The following is an 18492-nucleotide window of genomic DNA, read 5'->3' on the forward strand; positions in this document are numbered from 1 at the left end:
GGACTCTGAATTACAAAAGTTTTTTTTTTAGGAAAACAATCTGGATAATTTGATATTTATTTTAAATTTAGAACATTTTATCTCAAAACTTTTTGCAAAAAGACTTTAAATCTCTTTAGAAAATTTTTGTATTTTATATATATTTATTTATTTATTTATTTATTAGCTCTGAAAACCCATTTTCTTCCAAATTCTTGAAAAAAAAAAGGCAATTTTATCTCGTATTATAAAAATTCCAAAAATAAGTTATTTCTTCTGCTTTTTATTTTCAAATAAATGGTGTGGGACCCGCCTTGAACTAGCATCACACTCAGACTCTCAGGTATGTTTCTTATTTTCAAGCGGAGTCCACCCGGAGATGGCACCAATTTTGCAAATTCCTATTTGTAAATTTTCAATGTTATTTATCTTATAAAATAGTTAGTGGGCCCACACACAGGTGGCGCCCCACTAGAGCTCCCTGTAGGAAAATTTGCCAAACAAAAATAAAACTTATGTCAAAAAGGTTTTAAATCCGAATGTGGTAGCATTACCCTAAAAACTCCTGTTTGTTTGGTTTTATTATTTTATTTATTTCTTTATAACAGCAGCCTTAGATGGCGCCACGACCCAACTTTCCTAAATTTTTTTTTTTACCTAAACTTAAGATAAACGCACCAAAAAATTTGAAAGTGATAAAGGTTTGTCCTTTTTGAAAACGGCGGATTTTCAAAACCAATTAAATTTTTCCGTTTCAAAATTTTCAAAAAAATGTAACGGAACCGCAGAAGGAAAGCTGCGATTTTGTTTTGGAAAAAGGGCTCAAAACCTTTAAAAAGGGGCATTCGGAAGGAAAGAAGAGGCCGATTTGATTTTGATCTTTTTGTTCTTATCGTAGAGGCCCTTTTTCTCTGCCGTGAAGCCTTTCCCCTTTGGGATTTCGGCTCTCCTGTCCAGATTGTAAAGAGCTCCCCGAGGCACCTTCCCATTTCCTTCAACCCAGCAGCAGAGGGTCCCAACACAAAAGGGGTCTGCGATTTCTCTGAGGAGTCTGCAATTTCTCTGAGGAGGCTGCGATTTCCCTGGAGAAGGCCAACCCTCGACGGCTGCTCCCCCCTATCTCTGGATTTCGTCTGCTCCCTCTCCATTAGTCCTCGCTCCCCTCATGGTTGCCTGCTTCCATCCTCTCTCAACGAAATCTTCAAGGAGCTCGATTTAGTTGGGAGCAAAAGAAAGAGGAAGGACCCTTCTTGCGCAATCCAAACTCGCCCAAGGTAAAGGCCACTCTCTCCTTGTTTTCTTCAGTCGGTTTCCTACTTCGTCTCCTTCCTTGTTGACCTGAACATTTGATTCCTTCAAATGTTCTTATTTTCCTTATAAGTGCTACTACCATTGAAGCAGGTTATGTGATATCAATCTGCATGTAGCAGTATTGATACACATCAAGCAATATGAACTTTAGCCCCTTTGCTGGCTACATTCCCTCCTTCATAGTTTTTAGACCCTTCATTAGCCTCTTTACATTTCATTTTTTTTCATTATTCAAAAGCATGTCATGGTAGTTCTGTACATTTGGTTAAAATTGATGTGTTTCATGACCTTACTGTTTCCCAATCATCATCATCTGTATCCATCTAGGTCGGCCCCTCAGCGATTTGATCAATTTTGCTCATGTCTATGGGGGAAGGTGGGGGCATCAGATTTGATTCGCTGTAGGGTCACAGTCTCACTCTGGCAATCAGATGGAGCATATGATCTAATTTTTTGATCAATCCCTAGTTTGAATTTCGAAAATTCGATGTCTGCTAAATCAACTCATTGCACAGGGTTTGAAGGATCTGCAATCGATCTACTATATGTAATATAATGACCTATGTCTATAGTCAGGTCATCCAAAATATGAAAATTTGTGTCTTTGTTTTAAATATCTTAGCTTATTTTATCTGGTGCCTGGATTTGATCAAGCTTTGGATATTTTTGTGCATGCCATCTGTGTGTTGTCGTTGGAGCTGGTATCTCCTGTTGTTGGAGGGCTGAAACTTACATTTCAGGTAAAGCTGTGTGTACAGTCATCAAGACTAGTTCATACAGAAATCTTGCAATATAATGCTCCATACACCAGTGTTTTCTGCTGAACAATGGTAAATAGGGCTGATTCGCAGGTATAGATATATCATATCACCCATCTTAAGATGATCTCCCATTTCCATTCCATCTAGAAATTAAAATGTTACAGAACATACTATGCTGGTAATATCCCAAGTTCTACAAAGTTTTCTTGCATTGTTCTGTATACGTCCTGAATCAACTCATTGCAAAATTTCTGATTTACATTTCTGTTCTTCTATTACAATGTCTGATGTGCTTTTTCTATTGTAAGTCTCTCTGCAAGTATTTCATTAATAGTTGCTGAAAATTCCTTACAAACGCATTTTATAAATTTTTTGTTAAAACCCTTTTACAAAATACATTTCTTTGTACATTTGCTACACAGCATAATGTCTGACTTTCATTAGCCTGTTATAAATACATTGCTGGACACTCCAACGATATATTTTGTATCATTTTTCAACTATTTGCTGGATACCTGCCAGCATGTTATCATATCCCAATACCCCTTTACCACCTTGTAGCCGTTTCCATAGTGTCATTCAACCTCCTACTGCACCTACATTTCCACTTGCAGCATCACTTGCATATTTTCTTTTATCCTCACTACACTTTCCACAACATCTTCACATCTCCACTATGCTTTTCACAGCACCCTTAAAGCCAGTCCATGGTGCTTATGCAGCACATCTCCTGCACCTTGTTCCAATTTCAATAATCAAATATCATTTGTATATCTAGTCTATTGTTATTCTGTTTTATTAAGATTTGTCTCAAATCTCCAATAATGTATACATTGTAAAACATCTGTTGCATGGGTACTATGCATATTTGTCAATGTGTTGCTGATTTTGTACTTATTTCATGCTCTATTCTTGGCCCATCATGCCCGTATAACATCTATGGTAACATCACCCTTTTTACATTCATCCCACCCACATATATAGCCTATCATTTGTATGTATACATCTGACAAAAAGGAAACATATCTCTCTCTCTCTCTATATATATATATATATATATATGAGCCTCTTCATATGCATTCGTTTTTTATGCATAAGCATTTAGGTAGATATTTTTTCCTGTAAATACATCTCCATCATTACATTCATTTAGCATAAATGTAAGCATTTAGAGATATATGTATATATTTCTCATTTAAGTTTAAGCATGGTACCTAGATATTATCATAGGCATTTCAGTCATGTTTTAGCCATTGTATTGTATATTTCAGTGTAATCCAAGTGTAATTACTTAGGCATTGTCTTTCATGTGAAATTTGTAAATTTCTCTTTTGTATGCCATATTTCTCGTACTAATTCTCATTTTGCAGAAAAATCTTGAAGATATGGTTTCTTTTGGAGCTATCAAATATTTAGTTATATTTTTTTTTGTCAATAATGTAACAATCAAATCTAAACTTTGGAATAATATTTATTTTTTTGCTTAGATTAAGATGCATTTCATATAGTTTGAATTCCTTATGTGATTCATGCATTTTATTTTGAAAATCACTTTTGATGGACTCGAATGGCACGTGCACCAACTCTTAGAGAGTTGATGAACTCGGTGGAGTCCATATTTACGGCCCTAGTCGGAATATGGACGAGACCCGGATCCATCATCTTTCTACCAGTCATATTTAGCCTACGCTCTTAGGCTATCTTCAAAATTGCACATCATATTTCCAATTTTGCAAAATATTGTGAATTAAATCAATTAAACTCTGAACATATTCATGACCACAGTCAGAATATGTGAAGAATTTACTTTGACTTAATACACATTTTTCCAACAAATTTCTTAGAAAATTTTTCCAGATGTCCTTTTCCAAAGTGCATTCATACATTCAAATCATCTGCATCATGGCATCATCTGCTTTTCTCATGATTTTCCCAAGAAAATTTCACTCCATGGAAATTGATTCCTCAAGAAACTCTGAAAATTTTCGAAGTTGGATTTCTCAAGTCAAGTTTTCCATGATTTTCCCTAGAAAATGTCCTTTTCTTGAGATTCATTTTCAAAAGGAATTTCTCATCTTTCTCAAGAATCAAAATCAATTTTCAAATATTTCAAGGTTAATATTCTCAGGATTTCAGTTTCTCGAGTTTTGATTTTCATTCTCCAAAGAGTTTTTCAATGAATTTCGATCATTTTCCTGAGAAACTTTTCAAAAGCTAGAATTTTCCCGACAGACATTTTCCTTTTTAATTGTTTATCTTTTCTCAAGAATTCTTTCCATTTTTCCAAGATTTTCACTCATTCATGATTTTCCCAAAACTTCCTAAATTTTCTCGAGATTTCAAATCCTTTACATCAAAGTTTCCTGAGAGACTGATTTCCACCTTTTCCCTGAGAAATATTTTTCAACTCCAAAGCATTTTCTGAGCATACGTCATGTTTTCCAACTTGCATTTTACAAAATCTCATAGTACATGCCTGAATTCTCTGTGCATTTAGGATAGAACACAATTTTGATAATTTAACTAAGTCAAGCACACTTTTGGTCCTTGGTTTGATTACCCTTGTTAAAGGCGGCAGAAACGGTCGAACCTTGTACCGACAGGTCGAGCCCCATCCCATGGATTTTTCCGCTATTTTAAAAAATGGAGGCGAGTATTTCAAAACAATTTTCAAACTCAGGTCAAGTTTGACTCGCAAAAGCATTATCCTCTCTCTCGCGCAAGGAAGGGAGGATGGAAAAATTTTGCGACGATAACAGGTTTGGCGACCGTGATGGGACATGTCCTTGTCTGATCAAAAATGTGCTTGGCTTAGTTCAATTATCAAAACTGTGTTCTTGAAATGTCAGCTCTTTTGCTTTCTGATATCATGCTGACATTGACTGCATATAGCTTAGACATGGTTTGGTAGGACCAGATTGAGGAGATATTTTCATGTTCACATAGACTTAGGTCTAAACACAACTCTCCTCAATTTAGGATCTGAATGCAAACAATGTATGCTTCTTCAAAGATTTTCAAAAGTCTATCTCTCTAGGACTTAGAGCCCTCTATTTCTTGCATGTGATCATTTTTTCAAACCTCCTTTACCTATCTTTACCTGGTCTTCACGTTGCTGGGCTCTCTTCCAGAACCCTAGTTCGGGACAGAGCCTCACAACTGGGCCACTTATTTGGGTTAACACCCCCCTACCACGTACTGCGGGCCACAGTCCAAAGTATATCGATAGGTGCTCAAGGATGTTGGAAAACCTTACCTTAGAACCAGAGTTGAAATTATATGCCACGTACCTCGGATTTTGATTCGGGTATATCAACATAACTGAATTAGACAAAGATGATCTGAACCTAGAGTTAAGATTAGGGTCCTACAGTTGTTTTCCAAAATGATGTATATAGAGTCAGCCTTCTAGGGAGCGTTGTATGTGCATAAATGTTTGTGCAGGATGTGACTATTTGTATGCCTGTGATCATCGCAAAAATTTTCCTCTCTTGGGATTTCTCTCTCTTCCTTCTCTTTTCCTTTCTAATACCTATTTCCTCCTTTTTGTAGGGAGAAAGTAAAAGACAGAAAAGAAGAGAGAAGATAAAAGAAAAAGAAAGAGGAACTCTTTTGCGAGGTCTCACTTGACCTTAATTTTGAAGATATTTAAGAAAATAACTCACCTCCGTTTTGAAATATTTACGGGAAAATTGAGAGACGAGATTCGCTCGTCGGTACAAGGTTCGACTATTTCTGACGCCTTTACCATGGGTAATCGAACAAAGGGTCGAATTCATGCATTTTTGCTTTGCTAAAAGATTATCTAAGAATTTATTCTAAGTCTAGATGCACAAAGAATCATGCTTGTGCAAATGCAAGAATGTATGCTCTTTCAAAAATGATTTTGAAAATCTCCAAGTGTTTCTGATGAATAGAGTGAAGAAATGGTTTCTAACTTAGAACTTTAAGATTTTAAAGTTCCAAGTTTTGGAATAATCAGAGTTTGGAAAAATACATCTAGACTTTGAAAGGAATGTTTTTGAAGTTGAAATAAAAGGAAAAGAAAGGAATTTTCAAAGTCATAAAATGGACTCTGAATTAGAGTTTTGAATCAGGATAGAGATGAAATTTGTAATTTTGAATTTCAGTTTTAAAGTTTTGAAATCAGAGTGAGATTTGAGAAATTCAAATAGAATTGAGAAATAGAATTGGTTTTTGGAATCTTGAGAATCAAGATAAACTTGAATTTTGAAATCTGGAATGAAAATGGAATTAGATATGGAGATAGAATTTGATTTGAAATTTGGAATTCAGGATGGAATTTAAATCCAAAGTTTGGATTCTAAATAAAACTGAGATTTAAGATTAAATCCTGGATTTAGAATCCTGTATGGGAATTGGATCTGAAATCTGAGATCCAATGATGGAATTGGATCCAAAATTTGGAATGGAATTTGGACCTGAAATCTAAGATCCAAGATGGAGTTGGATTCTGGATCCTAAAATGGATTTTGGATCTGAAGCCTGAGATTCAAGATGAAGTTGGATTCTGGATCTAGGATCCTAAATGGGGATTGGATCTGATGTCTAAGATCCAAGATGGAATTTGATTCTGGATCCTAAAGGGAATTTGGATCTGAGGTCTGAGATCCAAGATGAAATTGGATTCTAGATCTATGATCCTAAATGGGGATTTGATTTGATGTTTGAGATCCAAGATGGAATTGGATTCTGGATCCTAAAGGGAATTTGGATCTGAGGTCTGAGATCCAAGATGAAATTGGATTCTGGATCCTAAATGAAATTTTGGATCTGAAGGTCTGAGATCCAAAAGTGGAGTTTGCACTTAGAAATCTGGATCCAAGTGGGGATTAGTATCTTAACTTTGGATTTTGGATTTTGAAAGTCCAAAAGGGACTTTTGAAGATGGATCTGGGTTTTGAAAACCCAGATTGAATTTAAAATTTAGGAAGGGTCAAGCTTTGAGATTCAGAATCAATCTCAAATTATGATTTTGAATTTAAAGATAAGAAGATAAACTTGGTTTTGAATCAGAAGATGAATAAAAAACTTCAAAGTTAATTTGAACTTTGAAGTTTGGTTTTTGAATTTGAAAATTGAAGTACAAGATGATTTTGAAATTTCAAAGTCAAATTGGACTTTGAAATTAAATTTTTGAATCTTGAGAAATAGAATTGAATTTGAATCCATAAATAAGGTTAGATCTGAGAAATGAAAAAAAAGAATCACTTGGAATTTTGAAAAGGGAATTTTAAAAATATGATGCAATTCTATCCTAAATGATGAATGAATTTAAAGGATTTGAAATTTGGATTTTAAAAATCAAATTTCATTCTTTAAATGAATGTAAATAAGATTAATGATATAATACACTCCTGACTATGGTCATTGAATGTATTATATAATAATCACATTTAAATTCACGTGAAGAATCAAACATATGTTGGTGCTTTTATAGAGTTTAGAATGAAATTAACTCTCAATATATCCTGACTATGGCCATTGATATATGTATTGAATTAATTTTAAACTAAACTCTGATAAAAAAGGAAGAATATATGAAAATATGATGAATTTTGAAAAGGATCCAATATAGATCTAGTGTTTATTTTATAAAAGATAAAAATCCTAAGTTTTGTTTACATCCTCACTATGGCCATTGATGTAAATCATCAACTTAGGATTAATTACCTCTTACGAAATGGTGCACGTGCCATTCGTGTTCCCATTTGTGAAACTTTGAAATGAAGGAAAATGATGCAACAAATGATATGCTCATTCATTATAATCTAGAACGGGAAATGTAAATTCTCATTAAGATCTAATCTATTACAACACTTAAAATACAAATCCCAAGTAATGACATTTTCCACATATTTCCTGCAAAACAACTGGTTAGTATGAAAAGAGAAGAGAAATGGCACATATCATATAGATGTCAATAGTAAAATGCTCATGTACCAAGATATACATGATGGAAAAGATGGGAAATGATATATATATACTTATATACATATCTATGTATATATGTATATATGTATATATGTATATATATATAGGTATACATACATATATGATATATACAAATAAGATGAGAATTGTGGTTGGAAATGAGTGAAGGTGTTGTGGTAGGTAGAGGTGATAATGTGCAATGGATAATATGAGTGACAAAAAAAATGTTGTGCAACTAATATTGGCAAAGGTGTGGAGCTGGATGCTGGCAACCGTAGGTGGCACCATAAATGTTGCAACAGCCATGATTATGGCTAACAAAAAAGATGTGCTGAAATGAGCCAGCATTATGCTTAGTGGATGGTAGGGGATGTGCAGAAAAATATGGCCAATGCTACTGTAAAAGCTATGTGAATGGGGATGACACATGGAGAGACACAGAGTGAGTATGAGAATGCACTTGAACAAGTAAGATGCTATGTGTAATACACAAGGGTGACAACAAGTGGACTGGGTATTGTTGGGGGTTGCAGCAGGGAAGGCTGTAAGGTAGGTGCTTGTAAGATAATGGAAGTGCATGAAAAGTGGTGGGGATGTGTGTTTCCATGAGAAAAGCTAAGGTGCTGAAGATGCAGCCAGTTGTAGCAACATTCTTCATTACAGTAGGTGACCCAATGAAATCACAATAGTGTGCACACACTGCTATGGAGATCAAAAGTGCAATTGCAGTAACGCCTAAAACACCACTGTAGGAGACAATATGGGTGCATGTTGCTGCGTAGCAGATGCAAAAGCATGTAACATGCGGCTGGAATGAAGGTGGGCTGAAGGGAAGGTACACAAATACCAATTTGATGGGTAGTGGAGTACCAACGATGAAGATAGCACTATGTTGCAGTCAGCATGATGAATATAGAAAGTAAGGGATGAGTATGTTGTTGTAGTTGATGAAATGGGTGCAGCACAATAAAGGTACTAAGTAAGTGGGGCTGGGGTGCAGGTGAGAGTTGATGATGCACAACCAGCGAAATTTATGCATTATGGATGTGAAATCAGATGTTACATTATATGTATGATGATGCTGAAAATATATTGTAAAATATATGTAAATGTGCAGGTGATAGTGGGAGTTTACTGCTGCAGCTGGTATTAAATGCTAGATAACAAATGTAAAAGGGTGGCGCCACACAGGAAAGGCAGGTTATAAACAAATAAAAAAAAATGACAACTATGCAAAAGAATGCCAAACCTGACAATATATCCAAAAATGCATCCAGAACATCAAGCTTTTGAACCAATATGTAGAGAATTCTTGGTAATGCTAGATCATTCTAAAGAAAAATAACTTTCAAAAGGAAAAGGAAAATCAGTAAAGAGCCATAGAGACATACCCTAGTCTCTTGATTAAGAAAGACTACTCTCTTCATTAATAGGAATAATAACCAGCCATACCACATCCCATCCGATCATTATCTGCTAAAAGGCTAACTTTTCTCTCTTTTTTTTTTTTGATCTGAGCAAACTTACAGAAAGATGAGGATTGAAAGAAGAAATAACTGAGATCTTGAAAGCTATTTATCATTAACCAGAAATATTCATTCAACCTTAACTATGGCAATCTTTTAGACAAGCATGGCAGCATGAATATAATATGTCAGACATAATTAAGCATGAGCACCAACAAGTGGTGCTTTATTCACTGTTGCAACTAGTGAAATACCTACATAAACACAATATGCACATAACCACTTTTGAATACTTTAACTAATACGCAGGTAACCTACATCAGATGATACTTAACAGATGTTGTGAGGGTGTATATGTGCTGAAAATGGATTCAGTTTATCCCCAATCATTTCAAGCCAATTGGGATCACCTGCTTATAATGCCATTATGCAATTCCTAACATTGGCAAACTGTCTCAGAATCATATTAATGCTTATAAGTTTCTGTCAAGCACAGGTTGCGTAAGTGACATCAGGTGCCAAGATACAATGCGTTGCTCAGCTTGAGCCATATGCATGTGCCTATTCAGGTGGAAATCACTCAAAGCCCAAATTGAACCTTTGTGGTAGCTCTTTTCAGCTTGATCTCACATGGTCAATTCACTTCGATACATCGGACCCTCGCAACTTGAGACTCATGTAAGCCAGCCATTTTTTTTTAATAGCTGATTATGACAATCATCTCTGACGAGCTTAAATCTGGATAGTCCCATTGACTGTAATTCACATTCCTATTGCAGAGGCCCAGATTCTTGTTTCAGTGGATCAGGATGGATGGGCAGCAAACCAAATTGAGGTCATGTGAGGTTTTCTGCTTAAGATCAACCCTCAAATTCAGCAGACTGGATGAGAATTGGGCTACTAATAACCCGTAAGCTTGAGTCAACAATAGATGGTGACTGTAGTCTAATGGGGTTACCAAAATGAAAGCTGATGCAAACATCGACTCAATGTGCAAGTTATCAAGGACAGGGCAAAGAGGAGGTATATAATAATGCTAGTCAGTAAAAAAAAATGTAGTAAACCGATGAATAAATGTAAACACCCCAAATTTTCACTCACCTCCCCGACATTTCCACCCAGCATCATCATTCACCTCCCCGGAAATCGCCGAAGGGCAAAATGGTCATTTTATGAGTCTGGACCTTACAGAAGTCTAAATTGCATCTGCAACTCTCAAAATTTCTCTATTTTTGGCTCAGATGTTCAAAATTCTACTCCTGACAGGAGACGAGAATCTCCAAAGCCCGGTTCAGGATTATATTTCATAAGACATGTCATTGCATAGCATTGCATGAACATTTCATATCACTGCACTGCACATGTCATTTCGAGGTCCAAAACTCTCGATTTCAAAATTTTCAATCCAGATTTGAATTTCAACTCTTTTTTAAATCAATTTCAAAACCCTGGGTCTTCAAAATGATCAATTCTTCCCATTTTACCCCCAGGACTCTGAATTTCAAAATATTTTATCAAGAAAACAATCTGGATAGTTTTCAATATGGATTTCAGCCACCTTATCTCAGATTTTGCCCTTTTGACAATTTCAAATATCTTTCTTATACAAAATTGCCCTACAGGGGCCAACTCTTTTCAAAATTTCTGTTTTGCTAATTAGTCTAGATTTTATGAAAATTCCAAAAAAAAAGAATTTACTGTCTTGTCCTTATTTCAATAAAGAAGCAATGTGGGACCCACGTTGAGGTGGTGTCACATAGGCTTTTCTTTTGAAAAAACTGAATTTTGAAAAAAATCCAAAAATATAGGAGTCTTGTCCCTAGATTGGCGCCACTTGTCATTTTCTCTCTCCTTCCATCCTCCGACACGTATCAGTGTGGGGCCACCTTAAGATGCTGTCACATGTCATTAGACATCCTCTTCATTCCATGCCACGTGTCAGTGTCCACCATCTTCACCCTGTGCCATGTGTCATTCCAAGGTCACCATGAGATGCCACATGTCATGTGTTGTCCTGTTCAGAAAAAGTAAAGCTTGTCTCCCCTGAGGTGGCACCAGTTGAAGTGTGTCTCCTGTAGAGGACACGTGTCAATCTCTCCCTCCTTCAGAAAAAGCAGGATGACACAAGTCTCTCCTAACTTTTCTCAGAAAAGTAAGTGACACATGTCACTCCTAGCTTCTTTCAGAAAAAGTAGAGGACATGTGTCACTCTTGGCCTTCTTCAGAAAAAACAACCATTCAAAAAAATTCAAACAAGACCTATGTGGCGCAAATCTTGAACTTTACTTTTTTCTTCTGGTCTGAGATGGCGCCACATGTTCCTTGTTCCTCTCTCCTGCCACATGGCATTGTAGGAGCCACCCTAAGGTGGTGCCACATGTCCACCCTCTATTCTTCCAGAGCCAACCTCATTTGAATTTCAAATTTCTTCCTTGAGGTGGCGCCATCTAAAGAACCTCCTCCAGCAAGCTGACACTTGTCAGGTATGGAACCATCCTGGACTGCCACATGTCCAGATCTTTTTTCATCAGAAAAAGTAGAACTCAAACTCCTCTCAGGGGGCACCTTCTGAGCCCACTACTCTGTTCTTCTGAGATGTGTCAAGAGCCACTCTGATGTGGCGCTACATGGCATGCTCCTACTGCTTCTAGATTCAAATCTCAAACACCTTTTGAGGTAGCACCATTCTAGATCTCCCACTTGGCTTCATTTTTTATTTTTATTTTATTTAAAATAAAAGTAGCCCACCATGAGGTGGAGCCACATGAGGGCTCCCTGCAAAAAGCAAACTTTGAATTTCAAACTCCAGGTAGCACCCTCTGAGGTGGCGCCATTTGGGAGACTCCTGTAGAGAAGATCAAGCTACATTTTGAAAATTTCCAAAAAAATCCCCTGCTGAGGTGTCTCACCCACAAAGTTCTCATTTTTATTTTCTGAAAAATCAAAATGGCATGCCTTGAGATGGCGCCACATGGAAGGTTCAGATTCACTATGTTTAAATTTTGAAAATCTCCAAAATTTCTACAAATACCCTAGCCCACGCCCAGCTCAAGGGAGCCCTGTTTGAGAACTGAACTTCATAATTCCATTTTTTTTCTTTCTTGGTTTCCTCTAGATTCACGCCCCTCTGGAGCCCATTATTGAGGTAGCCGCTCATTTCGGGAGTTCCAAAACCACATGAGAACACAAGGTAAGCCCCTATTCCAATCGATTTTATCATGATTTGATTCGTGTTGTCGTTTGAAGAAAGAGCTCATCTGAGGGATGGATCGAGCTATTCTCATAAAATGACATATATCAAAAAAATGTTTTAATGCTTTTTTTGATTAGATTTCATGCATTCATCATGTTCATGCATTAAAAATAGGTAAGATTTATGTTTTATTTTATTTAAATATCATGTTCCATGAATTTATTTAATATTTCATGAATTCAGCTTCATTTATGTAACTCTCTGTTTTTGTGAGTCAGTCTACACGTCATTTCATGCATTTATTTTTTGTTAAAAATTCTGTGAAAATCATAGTATGTGCCCTTAGGTGTTCCTAACAATCTGCCAAAAACTCGGAATGATTTGAAATTGTTTACTGCATTAAAAGTTCAAAATGGTAGGTCGGGTTTTGTTACCCGGGATACGTTTTGAAAATTTACTTCCGACTTGTAAAATCGAGATCTCTCTCATATAAGGTCCGATTTTAGATCCAAAAAATGTCCTGAACTAGGGATGATGTCTAGTATTTAATATGATGTTTTCAAATTTTTCAGAAGTTTTGTGACATCTGACAAAAATCCGAGAGTTCAGGACACGTGTCAGAGCCTGATTTGGGTCTCTGAGATTTTGGATCGACTTAAGTTGATAGGTTATCCTTGGGTATTGCTCCAAATCCGAATCTGTAAAAACTGAATGTCATGTTTGGGATGTCCTCTGTTTGAATCTGAAATCTTATGATTTTTAGAACAGTATTAATATCTGTTTTGGATTTGTCTTGTCAGTCTCCTGTTTTGTCATATTCGTCTGCTTTGTTGATTTAGGCATGAAAAGTCGTATTTTTATCTTTGTTCTTGTTGATCAAATGCAGAAAGCATAAACGTAAAAGTTGTTCTTGTGTGTGTCATTAGTTCCTCAGTTACATATCAGAAATTTCTATAGTAGAATGCTATTTTACATCGGATTGGGTTGATTTTGCCTTCGTCAGAATCAAATTCTCGTTACCGCACTCACCGTAGTTCAAATTCCGGCGCTGTAAAAGACAAAATTTCTTATTTTCATGTCATTTAGCAGTCTGCAAAATCTCAGATGTTTCTATGGTGGAATTTGCGTATTACTGCATTAAGTGTTGCATTTGGTTCGGGTCCGTAGGCGAAATTTGCCCTTTTTAGGATTTTCTTTAAATTTTAGTATCTAAACCAAGTCATTTTGTGCGTTTTAACATTCTAGGATGTTTATCAGAATAGGTAGATGCTCCATACTGAATTTTACAGCATTTGGAATTCATTTGAGGCTCGGTTTAGCCATATCATCAAAACAGGGCCCTGGGGGACCCTGATCCAAGCGAAAATCAAGCGAAATTCATTATTTTTCATGAATGATAGCATGTCAAAATTCTGCTTTTACAATCCTAATGTGTTTAGCAGTATGTCATAATGCCTCATACTGCATTTCATCATCATTTGTTTCAATTCGAATTTCAAAATCTCAATTTTACCAAAATTTCCTTCAAAAAACCCTGATTTTAAAAGTGTAACCTTAATATTAGGGGTATTTTGGTCATTTTGACCACAACTTCGAATTTCAAACTATTTTCTACTGAATTTCTTGCATTTACATTATTTCAAATATCAAGAAAGCATGAAAATAGGGTTTATATCCAATTAAGTCCAATAATTTCAGAAGATTATTGGAAAATGTTGGAAAAACCCACATATTTGAGCTAACCCCATTTCAAGTTTGGCAGGAACATTCAAAAGAAGGAACTGAAGTCTGCAATTTCTCTTTATTTCATTTATTTAGTGATGTAATAATGTAAATTTTAGAATAAGAGATTTAATTTTCTGCTTAGACTAGGATGCATATCATATAGTTTGAATTCATGCAATATCTTGTTTATGTGATTCTTGCATTTTATTTCAAAAGCACTATGGATGTACACAAATGGCACGTGCACCAACTCTTAGGGAGTTGATGAACTCGGTGGAGTCCATATTTACGGCCCTAGTCGGAATATGGACGAGACCCAGATCCATCATCTCTCTACCAGTCACATTGAGCCTACACTCTTAGGCTATCTTAAAATGCACATCATATTTCTAATTTTGCAAAGTATTGTGCATTAAATCAATTAAGCTCTGAACATGTTCATGGCCACAGTCAGAATATGTGAAGGATTTATTTTGACTTAATACACATTTTTCCAACAAATTTCTCAGAAAATCTTTTCAAAGTGCATTCATTCACTCATATCATTTGCATCATGAAATCATTGGTTTTCTCATGATTTTCTCAAGAAAACTTCATTCTCAAGAAAATCGATTTCTCAAGAAACTCTGAGAATTTTTCAAAAGTCGGTTTTCCCAAGTCAAGTTTTCCACAGTTTTCCATGGAAAAGGTTATTTTCTCAAGATTTTCAAAAGGGAGTGTAAACACCCCAAATTTTTACCCTCATCCAGTGTTTGTCCATTCCATAAGTCATTACAGATCATTGCATGTCATTGCATGTATTCTGCATAGCATTGCATGTCATTACATCTCATCTTCGAGATCCAGCACTCTTATTTCAAAACATTCAATCCAGATTTGAATTTTAAAGCTTTATTTCAAAATCAATTTCAAAACCTGGGTTTTTATTCAATACTTTGTCATTTTCCAACCCCAGGACTTTATATTTCGAAATATTTTCTTAGAAAACAATCTGGATTCCTTTCAAATTCAAACTTTAATCGATTTCAATTCATAGATGAGACCCATTTAGATGGTGTCGCTTCTGAATGCCTCTATTCATCAAATTTCTCAAATTTTTGAAAGTTTCAGTCCGATCAGGACTCTGTCTCAGAGTCCTAATCCGGTCAGAAGTCTGTTTTACTTCCATTCTCAATCTTTTTCGATTATTTTCAAAATTTAGGTCATTTTACAGAGTCCAGTTAGTTCAGGACTCTATTTTAGAGTTCGGTCGAGTTAGGAGTCTAACCCTGACTGTGTTTTCTAACTTATTTCATCATTTCTTAATAAAATCTTTTGAAAATTCTTTCATTTGGCTTTTAAAATCTAAAATCTCAGAATCCTAAGAGTTCAGGACTCTAACCCGGAGTTCCAGTTCGCTTGAGACCCTATTTTCAAGGATCTTGAATTTCAAATACTGATTTTAACCCCTTTTCAAAGCCATTTTCAGTGTTTATTTCAAAAATGTTCAAAATTCGATGTGGGCCCACTCAGTTGGCACCATATCCAGAGGAATTCTAACTCAGTTAGGACCTTATGCCATTTCAAAAATCCTAATTTTAAGTTTACTTTTGAAAATCTTTTGAAAACTCCTTCAATTTCAAGTTTTAAAATCGCTTTTTGAAAAACTCAAGTAGGACCCACTCGGGGTGGCGCCATATTCGAGTAAGTCAGGGATAGACTAGGGGTAGTTGATGTCTTGGTTAGTGTTAGAGGTTTAGAAGAGTCAAAACCATTTTGAAAAACTCATTTTTGAAAGTTAGTTTTTAAAACTAGTGTTTTTAAAGGTTTTTAAAAGTGTTTTAAAAAACCAATGTGAGAGAATGCCAAGTGGCACCACATTTGGAATCTTTTTTAGGTTTAGCTAGGGGTTAATTAAGAACTATTTAGGATAATTTAGACTAGGGGTAGTTAGGTAACTCCACCCCAAAATCGCCCCCCTTAGAAGAGTCCAAAAATTTTTAAATTGTCAATTTTTAAAACATAAAAAAATTCTATAAATAGGGACCCATAGGGGGTCGATTTTCCCAATCTCTCTCCTATTGGATTATTGGAGCTTCTCTCTCCTCTCCAGCCTTTCCTCCATTGCTGCAACTCCAAGGTATGAACTTCTTCACTTTTCTTATTTTATTTAATGTTTTTTAATGCTTTAAACCTAGATTTAGGCTTGGACACCAATCCTTATGGAAGATCAACCATGGTTTCACCTCAAGAACTATCAAGAACCAGCAAGAACAATCCAAGAAGGTGATCTAACCCTGTTTTGGATAATTTACAGAGATTTTAATCCATTAGAATTGATTTTAATATGATTCTTTACATTATTAACCAATAAAATATATGATTTACCCTTTTTAATGGGTTAAATCTATGTTTTAAAGGTGATATCAAATTCCAGCCATTGATTCCCTGTTTTTAATTTATTTTCATGGTTTATTCATGTTTGTTTTACGTTCTATAGCATAGAAATAAGTTTTATTTACTGTTTTATGGCTTATTTTATTTATTTACATTAGTTAATGCATGGTTTTTCAAGTTTCTTAAATTTCTTTGTGTTTTAGGTTTAGAACAGTAAAGATGATGTTATTTCGGATTGAAGCACTCGTTGTTTATTTCTGATTTTTTTATATGTGATGCATGCATGAGTTATTGAGTTACTGTAGAAAAATCAGAGGTTTTGGATCTCAGGAACCCTGTCAAAAAAATCAGACATCAAATCGGGTTTTTAAAGCTTTAAAATCATGGTTAAAATCAAGAAGGTAACTTGCTGTGATGATATTTCTCTCATCTTATATTAGATTTTAGATCTGTAAAGTGCTATGGATTCACATTGAGTAGATCGGTCTGCTGTGAAATTTTCGAATTTTTTTTATCACTATTTAGTATTTTTCCCCTTTCAGAGAATCTGTTTTTAAATTTAAAACTCGTTAGGGTTTACCAAAACCCTAATCAGACTTGTGTTAGTCATAAATCCCAAACCACAGATCCGATTTTAGATCTGTAAAAAGTGAGTATTATTATTTTTATGTCTACTGTTCACCACTAAAATTTCAGATATATTTGTTTATAATTGCTATTTATTTCTGTATTTTCAATCTGAAGTATCCGTTTTAATCCCTGTTAAAAGTGATATATTTTAGCTCAGATTGCCGGAAGGCTTTCTCCCTAACCGAAGATGCTTTTCCCGATCTGTAAATTGGGAAATCTCTGTTTTCCTTTCTAGTTAGTCTCTGTAAAATTTCATAAATTTCCATGGAGATTTGACCCCTGGTTCAGGTCTTGGATTGAAACTGGTTGGTGAATTAGGTCAAAAATAGCATATTTTTAGGGTTTAATGCAATTTTCGGATTAATTTAATGTCAAAAAATTATTTTTATGATTCCAATTCGACATTAGGGTTATAACAAGTGCATATACCAATTTTTATGGATTTTGGAATCCATTTGATGGCTGAATCAAGCAAATTGCAAAACCGGGTTCCTGAAAGATCCAAAAACACTGCAAAAATCATAAAATTTGTGATATTCATGGATTTTCGTGCATAAGCATATATTTTTAGGGTTTAATCATGTTCATAATCATATTAGGATGCTTTAGGTTTAATTTTGTGCTCATTTGATTTCATTTAGTGCATAAAACCTAAGTTTTTACCAAAATCTCTTTTTAAAAACCCTGATTTCAAGGCCATAGTCTTGCTATCTGGGGCAATTTGGTCATTTGACCTAAATTTCGAAATCCCTAACCCTAATTTTCATATTTTTAAGCATGTCATATCATATTTAGCTTAGTTTATTCCATTCAAATTTCAAAACTTGCATTTTATCAAAATATCTTTCAAAAAACCCTAATTTCAAGGCCATAGTCTTGTTATTAGGGGTATTTTGGTCATTTTGACACCAATTTCGAAATTTCATATTTTACCTTTATTATTTCTTCATATTTTATCATTTTGATTTAAGGGAATCATGGCAAAAAGGCTTATATCTAGCAAAATCCAACAATTTCCTGATATTGTTGGATAAATCTAGAAAAGCCAACATATTTTCATTAACCAAGTTTTATAGTTTTGCAGGTACATTGAAGA

The sequence above is a fragment of the Nuphar pumila genome, chromosome 7 (assembly GCF_984573655.1).
Source record: "Nuphar pumila chromosome 7, dmNupPumi1.hap1.1, whole genome shotgun sequence".
NCBI classification, from domain to species: Eukaryota; Viridiplantae; Streptophyta; class Magnoliopsida; order Nymphaeales; family Nymphaeaceae; genus Nuphar; species Nuphar pumila.